Genomic DNA, 15,554 nt, shown 5'->3' on the forward strand with positions numbered 1-15,554 from the left:
CTCTGCCCCCTTTCGTGAATTTGTGGAATGTGCTGTACCTCAGTGGCAGGTTCCAAAAAGCCATTTCTTTTCACAGAAGGCCATTCCGGCTCTCTACCGGCATGTGGAAGGCAATGTTTTGGCCTTGTTGGACAGGGCGGTCAGCAGTAAGGTGCATATTACCGCTGACTCATGGTCCAGCAGGCATGGGCAGGGACGTTACCTTTCCTTCATGGCACACTGGGGAACTCTGCTGGCAGCTGGGAAGGGTGCAGGACAGAGTTCAGTATTGTTGGAGCTTGTTCCACCACCACAGCTCCAAAATGCTAGCGGTAATTCTGCCACAGCTGTCTCCTTCACCCCCTCCACTTCTTCTTCCTCTATGGCCTCTTCTGCAGGTTTGTCCTCCAAACCAGCGGTGCTCTGTAAGTGATCAAGGGGCTACGCAAGCAGTCAGGCAAAAAGATACCATGCGGTGCTTGAGTTGGTTTGCTTAGGGGACAGGAGCCACACTGGGGCAGAGATTCTGTCAGCTCTGCGAGGGCAGACTCAGAGGTGGTTGATGCCATGCCAGCTTCAGCCAGGAATGGTTGTATGTGACAATGGCACCAACCTTCTCTCTGTCCTCCGACAGGGACACTTCACCCTTGTTCCATGTTTGGCACATGTCTTGAATTTGGTCGTGCAGCGGTTCTTGAGCAGGTACCCAGGCTTACAAGATCTCCTGAGGCAGGCCAGAAAAGTCTGTGGTCATTTCTGCTGGTCATACAATGCCAGTGCTCGGCTGCCTGACATTCAAAGGGAATGCAACCTGCCCACCAACCCCCTCATTTGTGACATGCCCACCAGGTGGAACTCAACGTTGGCAATGCTGCAGCGGCTGCACACGCAGCAGAGGGCCATCAATGAGTACCTGTGCAAGTATGGCACCAGGACAGGGTCAGGGGAGCTTGGCTTCTTTTCCCACGCCAGTGGCTACTGTTTAAGGATGCATGCACTGTCCTGTCACCATTTGAGGAGGCCACAAGGATGGTGAGCAATGACAATGCATGCATTTGTGACACTGTCTCTCTAGTTTTCCTGTTGGAGCACACGCTTCGTGGAATAATGGACAGGGCACTTGAGGCAGAACAACGGGAGGAAGAGGAGGACTTCCTTATCTCTCAAGGCCCCCTTCATCCAGATAGTATTCCTGCTTGCCCGCCAAATACACAGGAAGAAATAGAGGAGGAGGATTGTGTCAGCATGGACATAACACTCAACAGCAGTCTTCAAGAGATGGTTTTCAGTCCCCAGAAACCCAAGGAGTTGTACGTGGCTGGGAGGAAGTTGTTACGGATCATATGATCCTTAGTGACTCAGAGGACTCAGAATCGAATGCCTCTGCAAACTTCCGCTACATGACCTCCCTGATTCTGCAAAGCCTGTGAAAGGACCCTAGGATTCATGGTATCAAGAAGAGGGATCATTACTGGCTGGAACCCTTCTTGATCCATGCTACAAGGCTAAGGTTGCAGAACTCATCCTGCCTTTGCAGAGGGAGCAGAGGATGAAACATCTTCAGGAGGCCTTTAAGAAAGGTTTGTGCAATGCATTTCCAGACCCTGGGAGGTTATAATTTCCTGGTGCTGGACAACGTGTTGCTGAGGCTTTGTTCAGTCAGAGGAAGAGCGATTAAGGTGGCCGGCTGACTGATGCCTTTAAATAATTTTTCAGTCCTCAGCACCAAGGTCTAATCGGTTCAAGCAACCATCACCAGTGTCTGCATTACATGGTGCAGTAATACCTAGGGGCAAGAGCAGACTTGGAGACCTTTCCAACAGAGCATGCACTGGGTTACTCGGTCTTGAGGATGGACCACTGGCCAGAACTTGCTCAATATGCAATTGAGTTACTGGCCTGTCCTGCATCCAGCGTTCTTTCTGAACGCACATTCAGTGCTGCTGGAGGGTTTGTAGCGGATCATAGAGTGCACCTGTCCACAGACTCCGTTGATAGGTTCACATTTATAAAAATGAATCAGTCTTGGATCAGCAGCAGCTATCAAGCACCTGATGCTGATGTAACTGATTGAATTTTCTATGGATGTGGGATCCCTTGAAGACTATGCCTATGCTGACTATCCTATTCCTCCTCAATCTTGAGGATGCTAGCTTCCAACAATATTTTTGGTTTAGGGCACCACCACCCAAGGCCCAATTTTTTGTGCCGCTGTTTAACAGGAGCATGTATTTACAATTTCTGATCTAATATTTCACAGCAGGGCCCATTTCTGCACCCAACAAGAGTATCTTTGAGGGATTATAGTGTTCTGGTACCACCACCACCACCACCACTAAAGGCCCAATTTTTCTGCCCCTGTTTATTCTTGATATAATATTTTACAGCAGGGACCATTCCTGCACCCAACAAGATTAACTGTGAGGACTTACAGTGTTCTGTTACCACCACCAACACCAAAGTCCCAATTTTTCTGCCCATGTTTAACAGGGTCATGTAATTACAATTTTCGATCTAATATTTCAACGCAGGGCCTGTTCCTGCACCCAATAAGAATATCTGTGAGGGGTTACAGTGTTGTGGCACCACCACTACCCAAGGCCCAATTTTTCTGCCCCTGGTAAACAGGGGCATGTAATTACATATATATAGTTTTATACCACTATGTGATAGCAGCAGAACAGCGCCATATATACTTTGTTTTCTTATTATATATGCACCACCACCACCAATAAAGGCCCAATTTTTCTGCCGTATAGAAAAATTATGCCGCATATTGTGTTCTGGTACTACCAACACCTAAGACCCAATTTTCTGCAGAGTATATAGGGCAGCCCATATAGTATATATACTGCGCCATTTTTTTTCTAATTTGGGTACGGGGTTCCCCTTAATATTTATACCAGACCCAAGGGGCCTGGTAGTGGACTGGGGGGGGACCCATGCTGTTTTTTCAATTATTTTCATCTATATTGCCAGGACCCGACAATACATTACAGCTGCGAGTAGTTTTTAATTACATTTTTTCCTTTAAAAATGTCATTTTGCTGTGGTAATGTTCTAAACACGGGAAAAATGTGATACTTTACAAGCATACTAAGGACACCCGCAGGCACAATATTTAAAGGAATATTTAATTTTTATTGTTTCACTTTAAGCATTATTAAAATCACTGCTCCCGTAAAACGTACATTTTTAAAACTTTTTTTTGCATTGATACATGTCCCCTGGGGCAGGACCCGGGTCCCCAAACAATTTTTATGGCAAAAAACTTGCATATAAGCCTTTAAAATTAGCACTTTTGATTTTTCACGTTCGTGTCCCATAGGCTTTAACGGTGGTCGAACAAATTTTTGGCTGTTCGCACGTTCTGCTGCGAACTGAACCGGGAGGGGGGGGTGTTTGGCTCATGCCTACAGCTGAGGTCTCTTTTCAAGATTTCTGCTGATCATTGGCTAATATCCTTTCCACAGGACACAGTGGGGGTCATTTACTATTGTGCCGAAAAATGATCCTGCAGTCCCAGAAAAAAGCGCCCAAATAAGGCCAGTTAAGACTCCAACTCTCAGAAACTGAGAACTGAGCGCTAATGGAAAGCAGCGCTATTGTGGCAATAATGCCTGTCAGAACACATATGCAGCAATAGTGGAAGTCAAAGGAGCTCGAAACTGCAAAATCCAAACTTCTCACTGAAGGCTTATATGCAAGTTCATTGCCATAAAAAGTGTATAGGGACCCGGGTCCTGCCCCAGGGGACATGTATCAATTGGAAGAAAATGTTTTTAAAATGGACGTTTTTTCAGGAGCAGTGATTTTAACAATGCTTAAAGTGAAACAATCAAAATGAAAAATTCCTGTAAATTCCTGTAAAGTAGCGCATCTTTCCCGTGTTTATTACTGTACCACAGCAATATAGAGTTATACAGTACCCAGCAATATAGAGTTAAAATCAAAGAAAAAAATGTTGTAGGATAGCCCCACAAGTCCAAACCAGGCCCCTCAAGTCTGGTATGGGTATTAAGGGGAACTCCATGCCAAATTTTAAAAAAATGGCGTAGGGGTCAACATGAAAATCCATACCAGACCTGAAGATAATAAGGGGAACCCTGAGCCAAAGTTTAAAAAAAAAATGGCGTGGGGGTCCCCCAAAAATCCATACCAGACCCTTATCCGAGCATGCAACCTGGCAGGCCACAGGAAAAGAGGGGGGATGAGAGAGCACCCCCCTCCTGAACCATACCAGGCCACATGCCCTCAACATGGGGAGGGTGCTTTGGTCCCCCCTAAACACCTTTACCCATGTTGATGGGGACAAGGGCCTCATCCCCACCACCCTTGCCCGGTGGTTGTAGGGGTATGCTTATCGAAATCTGGAAGCCCCCTTTAACAAGAGGACCCCCAGATTCCGCCCCCCTATGTGAATGGGTATTGGGTACATTGTATCCCTACACATTCACCAAAAAAAGCAGTGAAATGTGACAAAAGACAGTAGCCGTTTTTTGACAATTTCTTTATTTAAAATGTCTTCTTCTTTCCCCGCTCCTTCCTCCACTCTTCTCCATCTTCCTCCAGCTTCTTCTTCCCCCTGTTTCTTCCTCCATCTTCCTCCGCTTCTTCCTCTCGTCTTCTCCATCTTCTTCCGACTTCTTCTTTCCCCAGTTAGTCCTCCGGTCTTTCTCCTTCACCGCTCCAGCTGAACATGCAAAAAATGAACCTCCTCCGATGCGGCGATGAGGCAGATGATGTGACTCTGAGACCCCGTCCCTTGTTACTTTACCGCATGGTGCAAAATGGGTCAGTGATGTCACAATGGGGAGGGGTCTCCTGATGACGTCATCCAGCGGCCACACCCCATAGTCATATATGAAATGTGCGCTATAGAAGCGAACAGATCGGCTGACAGCAGCGTCATAGGAGGTTTGTTTTCATAGCAGGTCGGTGGCAGGAGCAGCAGAGGAGAAAGACCAGAGCCGGAGGAAGATGGAGAAGACTGGAGGAAGAAGCGGAGGAAAATGGAGGACGAAGTGGGGGAAGAAGAAGCTGGGGGAAGAAGCAGAAAACCGAAGGAAGACCAGAGGAAAGAGTGGGGCGACGAAGAAGCTGGAGCAAGACCGGAGGAAGAAACGAGGAAAGAAGAAGACCTTTTAAATAAAGGAATTGTCAAAAACTGGCTATTGTCTTTTGTCACATTTTTCTGCTTTTTTTGGTGAATATGTAGGGGTACAATGTACCCGATACCTATTCACATGGGGGGCCAGGATGTGGGGGGCCCTCTTGTTAAAGGGGGCTTCCAGATTCTGATAAGCCCCTGCCCGCAGACCCTCACAACCACCGGCAAGGGCTGTGGGGATTGGGCCCTTGGCCCCATCAACATGGGGACAAGGTGCTTTGGGCGCTACTCCAAAGCACCCTCCTCATGTTGAGGGCATGTGGCCTGGTACGGTTCAGAAGGGGGGCACTCTCTTATCCCCCTCTTTTCCTGCAGCCTGCCAGGTTGCGTGCTTGGATAAGGGTCTGGTGTGGATTTTGAGGGGGACCCCCACGCCATTTTTTAAAAAAATTTGGTGGGTTCCCCTTAGTATCCATACCAGACCCTTAGGGTCTAGTATAGACCTTGGGAGGACCCCTACGGCATTTTTTTTTTTTTACATTTTGGCGTTGAATTCCCCTAAAGTCCATACCAGATACATAGGGCCTGGTATGGAAGGGGGACCCTACGCCGTTTTTTTCCTTGATTTCTTAATAGCTATTTTTTTTAATTCCACACCATAATATTATTGAATAATTACATACCATTGCATGCATTTGAAGAGTTAAAATGATGGAATAAACCAAACTTATGTGCATTCGCTAAATTATGCTGCTGAGTACAATGTACGTTTTCAGGAGGTGATACCATTGGTGGAATTCAAACCAATGGCTTGAACTTTTGAAGGTAGCAGGGCATACCACTACGCTATGGAGCTGAGCACAATCATACATAGAAAATACTATTACTAGTATTGTATACAATAATGTTTTGCATTTGAGACATTAATGTTATGGTACCAACCATGTTCATGTGCCATTAGGTAGGGATGAGCTGAACGTCCCCGGTTCGGTTCGCACTAGAACTTGCGAAGAGGTCAAAAATTTGTTCAAACATTGTTAAAATCTATGGGACACGAACATGAAAAATCAAAAGGACTCATTTTAAAATGCAAGTTATTGCCATAAAAAGTGTATGAGGACCCGGGTCCTGCCCCAGGGGACATGCATCAATCCAAAAAAAGTAGCTGTGATTTTAATAATGCTTAAAGTGAAACAATAAAAATGAAATATTCCTTTTAATATCACGCCTGTGGGGTGTCCTTAGTATGCCTGTAAAGTAGCGCATCTTTCCCATGTTTAGAACAGTACCACAGCTAAATGAAAAAATGTCATTTAAAACTGCTCGCAACTGTAATGTATTGTTGGATCCTGGCAATATAGATAAAATCATTGAAAAAAAGGCATGAGTTCTCCCCCCAGTCCATTACCAGGCCCTTTGGGTCTGGTATGAATATTAAGGGGAACCCTGCATCAAAATAAAAAAAATTGCGTGGGGGTCCCCCCAAAATCCATACCAGGCCCTTCAGGTCTTAAGGTCCTATCACACATTTTCCGTCGGAAAATCCGACCGTGTGTACAGGGCATTAGTCCGTAGGGTTCAAAATTCATTTGGCCCACCCTTTACATCTATAACAGCTGTCCACAAGGTTTAGGAGTGTGTCTATGGGAATGTTGTGTTGAGGTCAGGACTCTGTCCAGGCCAGTCAAGTGCCATAAAGACATGGATGAGTGAGTTTGGGGTGGAGGAACTTGACTGGCTGCACAGAGTACTGATCTCAACCCAATAGAGCTCCTTTCGGCTGAATTAGAGCAGACTGCGAGCCAGGCCTTCTCATCCAACATCAGTGCCTGACCTCACAAATGCACTTCTTGAACAATGGTCAAACATTCCCATAGACACACTAAACCTTGTAGACAGCCTTCCTAGCCACTGTTCTAGCTGCAAAGGGTGGGCCAAATCAAATTTTAACCCTATGGACTAAGACTGAGCTGCCATTAAAGTTCATGTGTGTTTAAAGGTAGGTGTCACAATACTTATGACTAGATAGTGTATCTGGCAAGATTTAAAATGGTGGTGGAACCCTCCTACACATAAATACTACATTTAGACATAGTTTTAGGACCTGGGAGATAAGACAACTTCTCTACATGAAGCAGCATGTTTGAAATTTGAACCCAGATGCTGAGGGATGCTAAGCAGAAGATCTAACCTCTAAGCCACGGAGCTGCCACATGTGAAATTACCTTTTCACACAGTTTAAAAGCAGATTATCTTTAAATAATATACTGCATATTGCAGTACTATTTAGGCAATTATATCATGCTCTAAACAATATTTCCATGTGCAATTCTCCAAGTTTTAGCAGAGTAAGGGGGTCATTTACTATAGCGCCGCAGTGCTAATTAGCGCTAATTGCAGCGAGTTAGCGCTAATTATCGCTAAAACGGTATTCACTATAGTGCTGGTGAGCAAATACTCCCAAAATCAAATTTACTATAGCTCTCTGAAACCAAATAGCGCCCAAATCCTTACTCTGCTAAAACATGGAGAATTGCACATGGAAATATTGTTTAGAGAATGATATAATTGCCTAAATAGTACTGAAATATGCGGTATATTATTAAAGATAATATGCTTTTAAACTGTGTGAAAAAGTGATTTCTACATTGAAATATCTTTAAAAGTCTGAGAAGAGATAAATTCCCTGTTTTTGTACAACTCGATGCAAAGACAACTGAGCATGCTCAGACCTGCAAATAGCTCTCATTTTAGCTCCTATGTCTTTTTTGCAGGGCGCTATAGTAAATACCAAAATGTGCACTGAGTTAAAGAGCATTTTTTGGAAGTGAAAATCTGCACTATTATAGTCCAATGCAAGTTTTAGCCATTGATTCTAATGCAGTGTTTCTTAACTCCAGTCCTCAAAGCACCCAACAGGTCATGTTTTCAGGCTTTCCATTGTTTTGCACAGGTGATTTGATCAGTTTCACTGCCTTAGTAATTACCACAGCTGTTTCGTCTGAGGGAAATTCTGAAACCATGACCTGTTGGGGCGCCTTGAGGACTGGAATTGAGAAACACTGTTCTAATGGTACAATTGTAACTTTCACAAATAAATCCTTTTAATGTTGAGATGAAATGTATCTTTCTCTGAAATAAAATTTCTTTTGCACCATTGTTGCTTCTACTTCAAATATTTTGTTTTAAGAATGCTAGAATGTGGAATGTTTTGATGTTTTGGAAAAATATATTTTTCTCTGTCACTTTCACTTGTTACTCTCCATCTCACAACCATCTTTACCCCAAACTCACACAGGTGTCTTTATAATCCACAAACAATACCATTGCTGATACAATTTTGAAATGAGTCACAATGTTTTGTGCTTTTTATTATTTCCAAATAATCATAATTTGATCCCAACAAAAATGTGATATGTGTACCAACATCAAAAATCAAAATGTAATTCCCAAAAATTTGAGGGTAATATCACTATTCTACACTCACCCACAAAGAGCCACCAAATATCACAGAATAAAATCAAGAAGACTAACTCTTGTATAATGTAATTCCATCACCTGTATGTCCAAAGAAATGCAGTATTTATGTATAGGAGGTTTTGACATGTGTCAGCTCTGTGGCTTAGAGGTTAGAATGTCTGCTTAGCCATCCCTGAGCATCTGGGTTTGATTCCCAAATATGCTGCTTCATGTAGAGAAGTTGTCTCATTTCCCAGGTCCAAAAACTAAATGTAGTATTTAAGAGTAGGAGGGTTCCACCACCTTTGTAATTCTTGCCAGATACACTATCCAATCAACAGTATTGGGATGCCTGTCTTTACACACACATGAACTTTAATGGCAGCCGTAGGGTTAAAAATTAATTTGGCCCACCCTTTGCAGCTAGAACAGATTCTGGGAAGGCTAGGAAAACTGTCCATAAGTTTTAGTGTGTCTATTTAAATGTTTGACCATCCTTCCAGAAGTGCATTTGTGAGGCCAGGCACTGATGTTGGATGAGAAGGCCTGGCTCGCAGTCTCTGCTCTAATTCAGCCAAAAAGGTGTTCTATCAGGTTGAGGTCGGGACTCTGTGCAGCCAGCCAAATTCCTCGACCCCAAACTCGCTCATCCATGTCTTTATGGACCTTTCTTTGTGCAGTCATGTTGGAACAGGAAGGGGCTATCCCCAAACTGTTCCCACAAAGTTGGGAGCATGAAATTGTCCAAAAAGTTTTGATATGCTGATGCCTTAAGAGTTCCCTTCACTGGAACTAAGAGGCCAAACGCAACCCCTGAAAAACAACCCCACGTCATAATCCCCCCTCCACCAAATGATTTGGACCCTTGCACAAAGCAAGGTCCATAAAGACATGGATGATTGAGTTTGGGGTGGAAGAACTTGACTGGCCTGGACAGAGTCCTGACCTCAACACAACAGAACATCTTGGGGATGAAGTAGAGCAGAGACTATAAGCCAGGCCTTCTCGTCCAACATTAGTGCCTGACCTCACAAATGCACTTGAAAGAATGGTCAAACATTCCCATAAACACACTCCTAAACTTTGTGGACAGCCTTCCCAGAAGAGTTGAAGCTGTTATAGTTGCAAAGTGTGGTTCAAATTAATGTTGAACCCTACGGACTAAGCCTGGGATGCCATTACAGTTCATGTGTGTTTAAAGGCAGGCATCCCAACACTTAGGCCAATACATTGTATATTGCTTGTGACACTGAGTATGGCTATGGACTTAGGGCTGGTTCACACCACAGAGATGCAGATAACATGTGCGAGGCTGCCTGCTGGTGAAGTGGGTAGCAATTCTGTCTAGCAGCACTGGGCTGCTGGTTCAATTCTCCAACATGATACTGCTTGTGTCAAACTTTATATGTTCTCCCTGTGTGGGTTTCTCACTACAATCCAAAAATATGCTGGCATTTTATTTGTCTCCTGTCGAAATAGTCTCTAATGTAAAAAAGTTAGTTTTGGACTTTAGATTGGAAGCTCGTTGCAGCCAGGGACTGATGTTAATGTTTATTAGCACTAATTATGCCCAGGGACTTGGACATTTGAAATTGTAGGGTTTACACTGCACAGGTACATATGCTTAGAAAACTGTCACTTTGTTTATGTGCATGCAAATGGCCTTGATCTTTGGCCTGTAGTTGGAGATTTGATGCACATAGCCAAGGGCCAAAACAGTTGCAAATAGTATTATGTGTTCCTGCCCATCAGGTGCAATCACTTTAGACATACATGAAGAGATAGATTGAAAGATACTGGTGGGCGTGTACTTCTATTGGGCATGTGTCAGTGTGCTAACAGTACAACCTATCTTATGTAAGGGGCTGCAGTGAAGGGGGCGTTCGTTTTGCCTGAGAAGGTCAGGTTTTTTGCCGTGATTTGTGGGGGAAAAAGAATGATATTGTGAATATTGACAAACGCCCAACTAGGGCTGTTTGCTGAAATTCTTGTGAATTTTTTCAATCAAAAGTGGGTTTATGTGGCCATGCTTTCAGTGTTGTGTGTGTATTGTTCCTGTCTGACCATGCAAACATGGTTTTAGAGCATGTGCTGACCTGGCGATCGGAGGTGAGGGGGTGGCCATCCCCTCCCGATCGCTCCCTGCCAATGAAATCATTCCTCTGCTGCTGTATAGTAAACAGCAGCAGAAGAAATGATGTCATCTCTCCTTGGCTCTGTATTTTCTGTTCCGGCGCTGAGGAGAGAAGACATCTGAGTGAGTGTAAAACACACACACAGTAGAACATGCCAGGCACACATTACACCCCACGATCACCCCCCAATCACCCCCTAATCACCCCTCCCCCGTCACACTGACACCAAGCAGTTTTTTTTTTTCTAATTACTGCATTGGTGTCAGTTTGTGACAGTTATAAGTGGTAGGGCCGTTAGCGTTAGCCCCCTTTAGGTCTAGGGTACCCCCAACCCCCCCTAACAAAGTTTTAACCCCTTGATCACTCCCGTCACCAGTGTCACTAAGCGATCATTTTTCTGATTGATTTATTAGTGTCACTGGTGATGCTAGTTAGGGAGGTAAATATTTAGGTTCGCCGTCAGCGTTTTATAGCGTCAGGGACCCGCATATACTACCTAATAAAGGTTTTAACCCCTTGATTGCCCCCTAGTTAACCCTTTTACCAGTGATCACCGTATAACTGTTACAGGTGACGCTGGTTAGTTTGTTTATTTTTTTATAGTGTCAGGGCACCCGCCGTTTATTACCTAATAAAGGTTTAGCCCCCTGATCGAACCCCCCAAAAAAGATGTTGTGTCTGCAGCAAGCGCGGATATAGGCATGACACCCGCTATTATTGTCCCTCCTGTCCTGACAATCCTGGTCTTTGCATTGGTGAATGATTTGAACGCTACCATTCACTAGTTGAGTATTAGCGTAGGGTACAGCATTGCACAGACTAGGCACACTTTCACAGGGTCTCCCAAGATGCCATTGCATTTTGAGAGACCCGAACCTGGAACCGGTTACAGTTATAAAAGTTAGTTACAAAAAAAAGTGTAAAAAAAAAAAAAAAAACACAAAAAAAATATATAAAATAAAAAAATAGTTGTTGTTTTATTGTTCTCTCTCTCTCTCTATTCTCTCTCTATTGTTCTGCTCTTTTTTACTGTATTTTATTCTGCAATGTTTTATTGCTATTATGTTTTATCACGTTTGCATTTCAGCTATGCAATTTTTATACTTTACCGTTTACTGTGTTTTATTGTTAAACATTTTTTTGTCTTCGGGTATGCCATTCACGACTTTGAGTGGTTATACCAGAATGATGCCTGCAGGTTTAGGTATCATCTTGGTATCATTCTTTTCAGCCAGTGGTCGGCTTTCATGTAAAAGCAATCCTAGCAGCTAATTAACCTCTAGACTGCTTTTACAAGCAGTGGGAGGAAATGCCCCCCCCACCATCTTCCGTGTTTTTCTCTGGCTCTCCTGTCTCAACAGGGAACCTGAGAATGCAGCCGGTGATTCAGCCAGCTGACCATAGAGCTGATCAGAGACCAGAGTGGCTCCAAACATCTCTATGGCCTAAGAAACCAGAAGCCACGAGCATTTCATAACTTAGATTTCGCCGGATGTAAACAGCGCCATTGGGAAATTGGGAAAGCATTTTATCACACCGATCTTGGTGTGGTCAGATGCTTTGAGGGCAGAGGAGAGATCTAGAGTCTAATAGACCCCATTTTTTTTTTAAAAAGAGTACCTGTCACTACCTATTGCTATCATAGGGGATATTTACATTCCCTGAGATAACAATAAAAATGATTAAAAAAAAAATAAAAATGAAAGGAACAGTTTAAAAATAAGATAAAAAAACAAAAAAAAAATAAAGGAAAAAAAAAAGCACCCTTGCCCCCCCCCCCCCCCCCTGCTCTCGCGCTAAGGCGAACGCAAGCGTCGGTCTTGCGTCAAATGTAAACAGCAATTGCACCATGCATGTGAGGTATCACCATGAAGGTCAGATCGAGGGCAGTAATTTTAGCAGTAGACCTCCTCTGTAAATCTAAAGTGGTAACCTGTAAAGGCTTTTAAATGCTTTTAAAAATGTATTTAGCTTGTCACCACTGCACGTTTGTGCGCAATTTTAAAGCATATCATGTTTGGTATCCATGTACTTGGCCTAAGATCATCTTTTTTATTTCATCAAACATTTGGGCAATATAGTGTGTTTTAGTGCATTAAAATTTAAAAAAGTGTGTTTTTCCCAAAAAAGCGTTTGAAAAATCGCTGCACAAATACTGTGTGAAAAAAAAAAAATGAAACACCCACCATTTTAATCTGTAGGGCATTTGCTTTAAAATATATATATAATGTTTGGGGGTTCAAAGTAATTTTCTTGCAAAAAAAATAACTTTTTCATGTAAACAAAAAGTGTCAGAAAGGGCTTTGTCTTCAAGTGGTTAGAAGAGTGGGTAATGTGTGACATAAGCTTCTAAATGTTGTGCATAAAATGCCAGGACAGTTCAAACCCCCACCAAATGACCCCATTTTGGAAAGTAGACACCCCAAGCTATTTTCTGAGAGGCATGTCAAGTCCATGGAATATTTTATATTGTGACACAAGTTGCGGGAAAAAGACAATTTTTTTTTTTTTTTTGCACAAAGTTGTCCCTAAATGATATATTGCTCAAACATGCCATGGGAATATGTGAAATTACAACCCAAAATACATTCTGTTGCTTCTCCTTAGTACGGGGATACCACATGTGTGGGACTTTTTGGGAGCCTAGCCACGTACGGGACCCCGAAAACCAAGCACCGCCTTCAGGCTTTCTAAGGGCGTAAATTTTTTATTTCACTCTTCACTGCCTATCACAGTTTCGGAGGCCATGGAATGCCCAGGTGGCACAACCCCCCCCCAATGACCCTATTTTGGAAAGTAGACACCCCAAGCTATTTGCTGAGAGGTATAGTGAGTATTTTGCAGACCTCACATTTTCTCACAAAGTTTTGAAAATTGAAAAAAGAAAAAAAAATGTTTTTTTCTTGTCTTTCTTCATTTTCAAAAACAAATGAGAGCTGCAAAATACTCACCATGCCTCTCAGCAAATAGTTTGGGGTGTCTACTTTCCAAAATGGGGTCATTTGGGGGGGGGGGTTGTGCCACCTGGGCATTCCATGGCCTCCAAAACTGTGATAGGCAGTGAAGAGTGAAATCAAAAATTTACGCCCTTAGAAATCCTGAAGGCGGTGATTGGTTTTCGGGGCCTCGTACGCGGCTAGGCTCCCAAAAAGTCTCACACATGTGGTATCCCCATACTCAGGAGAAGCAGCTAAATGTATTTTGGGGTGCAATTCCACATATGCCAATAGCCTGTGTGAGCAATATATCATTTGGTGACAACTTTGTGCAAAAAAAAAAAAAATTGTCACTTTCCCGCAACTTGTGTCAAAATATAAAATATTCCATGGACTCAACATGCCTCTCAGCAAATATCTTGGGGTGTCTACTTTCCAAAATGGGGTAATTTGGGGGGGGTTGTGCCATCTGGGCATTTTATGGCCTTCAAAACTGTGATAGGTAGTGAAGAGTGAAATCAAAAATTTACGCCCCTTAGAAATCCTGAAGGAGGTGATTGGGTTCTGGGGCCCCGTACGTGGCTAGGCTCCCAAAAAGTACCACACATGTGCTATCCCCATACTCAGGAGAAGAAGCTGAATGTATTTTGGGGTGCAATTCCACATATGCCCATGGCCTGTGTGAGCAATATATCATTTAGTGACAACTTTTTGTAAATTTTTTTTTTGTCATTATTCAATCACTTGGGTCAAAAAAATTAATATTCAATGGGCTCAACATGCCTCTCAGCAATTTCCTTGGGGTGTCTACTTTCCAAAATGGGGTCATTTGGGGTGGTTTTGTACTGCCCTGCCATTTTAGCATCTCAAGAAATGACATAGGCAGTCATAAACTAAAAGCTGTGTAAATTCCAGAAAATGTACCCTAGTTTGTAGACGCTATAACTTTTGCGCAAACCAATAAATATACGCTTATTGACATTTTTTTTTTTACCAAAGACATGTGGCCGAATACATTTTGGCCTAAATGTATGACTAAAATTGAGTTTATTGGATTTTTTTTATAACAAAAATTAGAAGATATAATTTTTTTCAAAATTTTTGGTCTTTTTCTGTTTATAGCGCAAAAAATAGAAACCACAGAGGTGATCAAATACCATCAAAAGAAAGCTCTATTTGTGGGAAGAAAAGGACGCAAATTTTGTTTGGGTACAACATTGCATGACCGCGCAATTAGCAGTTAAAACAACGCAGTGCCAAATTGTAAAAAGTGCTCTGGTTAGGAAGGGGGTAAATCCTTCCGGGGCTTAAGTGGTTAATCATGTATACAGAAATGCAGCTGCCAGCAGAACATACTCACCAATGTATGTTTATGTGTGGATTTGTGGGGTGGTGGCGGGTGTTATATTTTGAACATGTAGCTTTTTTAATATTATGTTGGAATGTTTTGCAAGAATAATGACTGTTAAGTATGTTTCTATAATCTTGCAAATAAAAATGTGATGTGTTGCCCGTTATACACTGAAAGTAAAGCTGTGTCCACTCTAAGGTTTAGACAAATTTTAGATTGTAAGCTCTTATGAGCAGGGCGCTTAAAACCCAATTGCTAACTGTTTTGATAAATGTAGCCCCATATATCCTGTAGAATTTTTTTTTGAAGCTAGTAAATTAATGTACATAATTTTGTTTCTATTGACAAAATAAGTCAATCATTGAGCTTGTTTGCTGTTGCTTTTTTTGTTCTCTTTTCTTTCTTTAATAAGGAGAGCTGGCAAAACTGTAATCTTTGAAGTGTTGTTTATTGGTACATCAGAGTGACAATAAAACAATAAAGCTGACGAGTTTCGGCAATAGCCTTAGTCATAGCTAGTTTGAAACAGATATGGCAAAATATATATATACACATATGCAAACTCCATCTCTACAAAATTGGCC

The sequence above is a fragment of the Aquarana catesbeiana genome, linkage group LG01, assembly GCF_042186555.1.
Source record: "Aquarana catesbeiana isolate 2022-GZ linkage group LG01, ASM4218655v1, whole genome shotgun sequence".
Taxonomy (NCBI): domain Eukaryota; kingdom Metazoa; phylum Chordata; class Amphibia; order Anura; family Ranidae; genus Aquarana; species Aquarana catesbeiana.